Source organism: Corythoichthys intestinalis, chromosome 4 (assembly GCF_030265065.1).
Source record: "Corythoichthys intestinalis isolate RoL2023-P3 chromosome 4, ASM3026506v1, whole genome shotgun sequence".
NCBI classification, from domain to species: domain Eukaryota; kingdom Metazoa; phylum Chordata; class Actinopteri; order Syngnathiformes; family Syngnathidae; genus Corythoichthys; species Corythoichthys intestinalis.
In genome coordinates, this window is record NC_080398.1 from 58,195,246 (window position 1) to 58,201,384 (window position 6,139).

Consider the following 6,139-nt stretch of genomic DNA (forward strand, 5'->3'; position numbering starts at 1 on the left):
TGATTAACTTAGTACGTAAACTGAGCACTTAAGAACACAGCAAATCCTTCTAGATGCTTCGCTGACGAGAACCAATCATCGGCCCAAGCTGCGTTCCATTATTCCAAACACGCGCACTCCTTTTACGCGTGTACATGGAGTGCTCGGAGAGCCTTCGGTTGCATTGCAAAGCAGCGAAAACAAAAAGCAGGCCTTATCCACATCGGGGCACACCAGAGCGCAGCATACACACCTGCCTGTATTTGCCAGCAGATTGAATTTGGTGAGTAATAGTTTCAATCGTTTTCACGCTTTGCTATATAAAAAAGTTACTGCCATTCGTTGCAGCTTGCGTTGAACACTGCCAGAGCTAGCCAAATCTCCCATGAAAAAAAATAGCTCCCGTTAAATTGGCGTCAAGCTTGTGTATTTAGCGGTAATATAAACGAAGAAACACACTGTTGAGTCAAATTAAGCGGCATTCTCTCGGATGGAGGGGGCGCCTCACATCGCTCCCGTCGTCCGCCGGAGACGCGTTATTTTCGGCTTGGATTTGAGCTGACGGCCGGTGTCGGCACAACAGCGACCCGACGAGTGGTGGGAATGAGTCCTGCTTCTTAAAGCTTTTCAGAAATACAGGGATCCCTCGTTTTTCGCGGTTAATGGGGACCAGAACCCGCCGCAATAAGTGAAAACGGCGAAGTAGCGCCCCAACCCCCCATCCCCCCCCACATTTTTTTGTGCGTGTTCAATGCATTTATTCAGATTTTACATTGGAAAAAAGATACATATATATAAGACATGTTTTTTCACTTTTTTCACCAAAGTATCATTTATAAATGGCTTTCAAGCACTTCAAAATGTAAGAATTATGATAAGTTTTAAACATGTTACTGCCCCACCGAATTATTTTTAAACAAGAATAAAGCAGTTAGAAAATGCTTGGCTTTATTAAAAGCTTCATAGTGAGTCTACTCAAACCCTCTCAGGCTTTGGTAAACGGTGATTGGCACATGTGCAAAGTTTTTCTTTTTATATATTTTTTTTTGTTTGAAGCAACTTATTTGATTGAATAATAAAGACACAAATGTCCTAGCCAAAATGTGGCCCAAACGCAAAACATTACTTAAATGGAAAAATTTGTTTCAATCAAGAAAAATAGTTTTCAAATGCTTTTTTTGTCTCAAATTTATTATTGCAATCAAAAACTTTTTTTTTTTATTGAAGCTACTTTTTGGGATTAAAAGTATATACTGTATTTTGATTGAAGCAACTTTGTTTTTGATAGAAGTAACTTTGTTTTTTGATTGGATAATAAAAACACAAATCTAACTCCATCGTTATTGAGTGAGAAAGAAATTAAGAAAGCTTTCAAACTAAAAGCCACCGGGGAGTCTGTTTGTTTTTTTAAATATTTATATTTCATTACATAGACATGCGTCGTAGGGAAGGGAGATTGAGGGATAAAAAAAGGAGTTAGATGAGGCTGCTAAAGGCAGTGAATACCTCATCAGCTGGGTGAATAGCAGACCTGGTAAGAACAAGTTTGCAAGGATAGTCGGGTATTAAATCCAATTATAAACACAATTACAATGTTAATTTCTATAAGATTTTTATGTCATTGCTTTATTAATCATTAGGTGCTAGAGTTGTTAAGTATGGATAATAATGAAATAATAGTTTTAAGAAAACTGTGCTGTTGGTGGCTCAGTGATCATATGATGTGGTTTGTTCTCAGATGAACAAGTTGAGGAAGGAAGTTTTGATGCAGAGGTTGAAGGAAGAAAAGAGGCAGACTGACTGAGTCACAGCCATAAAGTGTTGATGACAGTTTTGATTTCTATTCACTGTTGCCCCCTCCCAATTAAAGTATGTCACAGTCGCAGCCAATTATTATCTAAAGCTGGTTAAAATTGAAGTTATGTTGTTTTAAGGTGTATTAAATACTTGTTCATGTGCCCCTTTTGATCTACGAGCACCCACCCCTCCACCGGTCTCTGCATGGCCCTGCTGAAACACAGTGTGGGTCGACAGAGCTCAATATTTTGTTGGGGTGTACAATACAGTGTACTGGAACATATTTCCTCCACACCCTTCTCACCTTTTTAACCCCTGACCCATTTTCATGCCTGACTCTAGTCCGACTATCACCGCCGCTCTCTTCTCGTGACATAAATGACTGACAATTAGTGAGAGACGGGAGCGCAGTTGTCACCAATCAGCAATGAGGAGGCCGAACCCCTCTCCATCCCAGCTTCTCACCCGGACCCGTTGGAAATTGCAGTAAAATAAGGGAATAATGTCAAAAATTGTTAACTTCTTCAAGCAAAAAGTTTGAGTGATGGCCTATAATAGTCTTCATAAATCATTCAATCGTGTCGTTCGCTCAATTCCTGCGCTTGTAATGGTGTCTATAACACAAGTATTCGCTTAATTTCTTGATAACTGACTTCAGATAGTCCTCAATATTTCACCGCCTCGTAGAACGCAGTTACTCGATGTAGCTCTAACTGCGGAGGGGCTAACCAGCGCCTTTCACACAGGGCTTTGCTAGTAAAGTTAGCGAACGTCAGTTGGGATCTGAATTGTCGCCAGTTGGCGTTGTGACGAGTTATTTAAGGCCCCTTTGTGAAGCGCTTGTTAACGATAAAAAATAAATCATGAGCAGTGAGGTAACTAGAGTGATGAACTAGTGCCTTCCATACAAGTCATGTTCAGGGCTTTGTTAGTAAAGTTCTGAATGGTCACCAGTTATTTTTGGCAACGAGTTATTTGAGGCCACTCTATACTTTCCGATAATTACAGAAAGGGAAGAGTTTTAACTTGTGAAGGTCGTTTCATTTGTTTAGCCATCGAGAGTTTATCAAACTGGAGAGCTCCGCTACAGGTCGCATTTCAAAGTACCCCCATTCCCGAGCTGTTCGTACACACCCCCGTTCATAAAACAGCCTACAGGTGTACTTCTTTTTATCAAGTATGATGCCTTATCAATGGAAGTTAAGGACCATGGGACTAATAGTTATGATCACTACTGTTAATGCTTTTGAAGACTTTTTTATTCTGTCTATCCTATCTAACACATAAGTTAAGTAAATGGAATTTATACTGTACCTGTAAATTCATATTTTATGCTGTACAGCTGTTCTCTGCTTAAGGGAAATGGGACATACTGTATATTTTGTAATTTAGATTTTGTATAATTTGCTACTTAATGTGTCTTATATGTTTTGATTTCAGGATGAGAGATTTAGACTTGTATGTTAAATTATTATGTACTGTGTTTAATTCGAGATGTCTCTGGTTGCACTATGAAATGCACTTTTCCATGCATGCCGTGTGTCCATGATACTTTGTCACCTTTTTCACCCCTAACCAGTTTGCATGCCTGATTAAAGTTAACGATGATTGACAGATGTTTGATCTTGCCAGAGATGCAAACTTCAAAGCGCCGCATGTGTCAATCATCGTTTAACTTGTCAAACTGTTGCTGTGGCAACTCATTGTGTGTGAGTGAGTAGCTTGAGCGGATTTGAGTGGACTCAATGAAGCATTTAATAAATATAAGTATTTTTCTACTTTATTCTTGTTTAAGATTAATTAGGTGGGACAGTGTTTAAAACTTATCATAGTTATTACATTTGAAATGATTAAAAACCATTTATTAAAACATATACAGTATATAGAAGTTTTTGTTTTTTTATTATACTTTAGGTGGGGGGAGTGAAAAAACATTTCTTATATGTATCTGTTTCCAATACATTGAACACTTTTTTGGGGGGTTGTGGTTTTTCATTTATCGCGGCGGGTTCTGGTCCCCATTTAGAAGAGGGATCACTGTATAGCTTTTGGCTTTGACTTTTAAGACACTGGGAGGCAGGGAAAGACCAGTCTTTTTAATGTTCCTAAAAATGTTTGCAGGGAACAGCAGCAAGCCAAATCAGTTAAGACGTCACTTCATTACATTAGAGTGCAATCACACTGATAAGCCGCTTGATTTTTTTTTTCCTGCGAAAACGTGCTGAATATTGTCAACAATCGTTCCGCTTTGTCAGTGTTACATCAGGTTACCAGCGAGCACTGTTCGCATCATATAAGGTGGCATACCAAGTTGCTCAGTGCAAAACCGTAGCAAAGGAGCTTATACTGCCTGCAGCAACAATAAAAACTGTCCCTCTGTCCAATGACACTGTCCTTTTTGTTCTATTAATTTTTATTTTTTCGATTGTTTGGCATATTGTCCTCATGAGTTAATGTTGCTAATAAATTTGAATTTGGTATTATTTATTGACTTTTTTATTTTTCAGTATCAAATGGTCAAAAAAAATGTACCTTTGAGTGTTTTTAAGGTTTGGAGTTGACTTTTTTTTAATTTAGGCAAATTGATGTGCTTTAAGCATTTTCTGTCAGGTTCCATGAGGGGGGAAAAAACAGGATTTAGCAAGGGTCATGGATATTACAGCGCTTATTTCACATATTCATTTTGACTTTTCTTTTTACAAATCTGATAAAAAGATTTCATTTGGATAATATTTTTCAAATTTGGGGATTCTCTGATAATTGCTTCATTTTGCAGGTATTTAAGGGTTAATGTTAGTTTGATTACAAAGTTACATTGGAGTAGTTATAGAATATTAGTTTTACAAGTTGCTACAATTGACATGCGATGGATACATCAGTGTGTGCAACCGCTAATGAAATGTGTCTACATTAATGCATTTTGTCCAATTCCAAAACACCACAATTTATGCAATACATTGAAAACCGCATACTGTATTATGTCAAAGCTCTTGCCTACACGATTATATTCTGAAATAGTAGACAATTTTATAGGTGGATATGTTTACACAGAAAACTATTTCAATTAATTACCATTTTTGCCTGAATTGTTTGCATTTGAACATTTTGGTCACTTAGTGTATCTTTAAAACTATAGCCAATTAATACTTTTGACCTCATTGTCCTTTTGTAGTGACTCAAATTTAGTCTCACTACTTTTGATTGTAGACCAGTGTTATACATGTTCTGTTATGGTTGTACAGCAGCTGCCAGCATGCGAGGTGCAGTAGCTGGCATGTCCGGATTAAAAAATGTTGAGGTCAAGCAGCAGTACAGTGTATTTCTGTTTATTCATAAGGAAATTTGGTGGGAACAGAGGTATCGCATCCCATTAGGCAAACCAGGCAATTGCCTAGAGCACCCAGAGGGCCAACAGATTCAGCACACGCAGCTTTACTGCACTGTCGCAGCGACAAGTGCGACAGTGCCAGTGAAAGCCTTGTGTCTGCGTTCCCTGAAGGGACCCCTTCACTCGCTCTACACCCCTCCTCCACACACACGTGACTCAGAGTGAGAGTGAGCGGCGATTTGGCTTTTTTTTTTTTTAACTCATTTTCTCCCAAAAACGTATAAATACATTCTATTTTTAATTGTTTCAGTGTCTCAAAGGCGTTTATACGTCTTTACATTTAAAAATTTTTTTTTTTTTTTTACAAGACACATCTCTGGGTTCTGATTCAATTTAGCTCCAAACCACAAAGCTGAAAATCCATTTTAAAGCAATAAAACTGGCCACTGGAGGGCAGTAGCGCATTTGGTAAGACCCGCAACCCGATTCAACGGCAATGACTAGCCGGGGTGACGGCGGAAGACGACCGAATGGAGAACAACCTAGAGGATGCCCGGGATGCCAGGCGCTGGACAACCATCCATCTTTATGAGACAGGCGGCGATGAGGGAAATGTTTACCCGGCTGGCGCGGCCACAACAGCGTCATCTCTCAGTTAGTTATGTGTAAATAAATTGGTACTTTGATGTCAAAAGCTCTATTTGTCTTGTTGTTTTTGTTATTTTGTAAAAGGAAAACATTATTCAGATGTTTGGGATGTAACTAAAGCAAAAAAATAGCTGTGTTAAAGTTATGTTTGAAATGTATGCTTTCACAAAAAGCTCAATTTATCAGTTTTTTCATCTGAAATTGGAAAATTGCTCAAACTAAGCTATTTTTTAATGCTGATTTCTAAAGAATGGAAAAAGATATGAACTAACTTTTTTGACTGCTGAAAGAAGAGAGTCTAATCTTTCTTTTGGTGGGTCCCATGTTTATATAGCAATAGAACAAAATTTTCTGTGGGGCTTGCAAAATCAGTCAAAATCCAGTAAA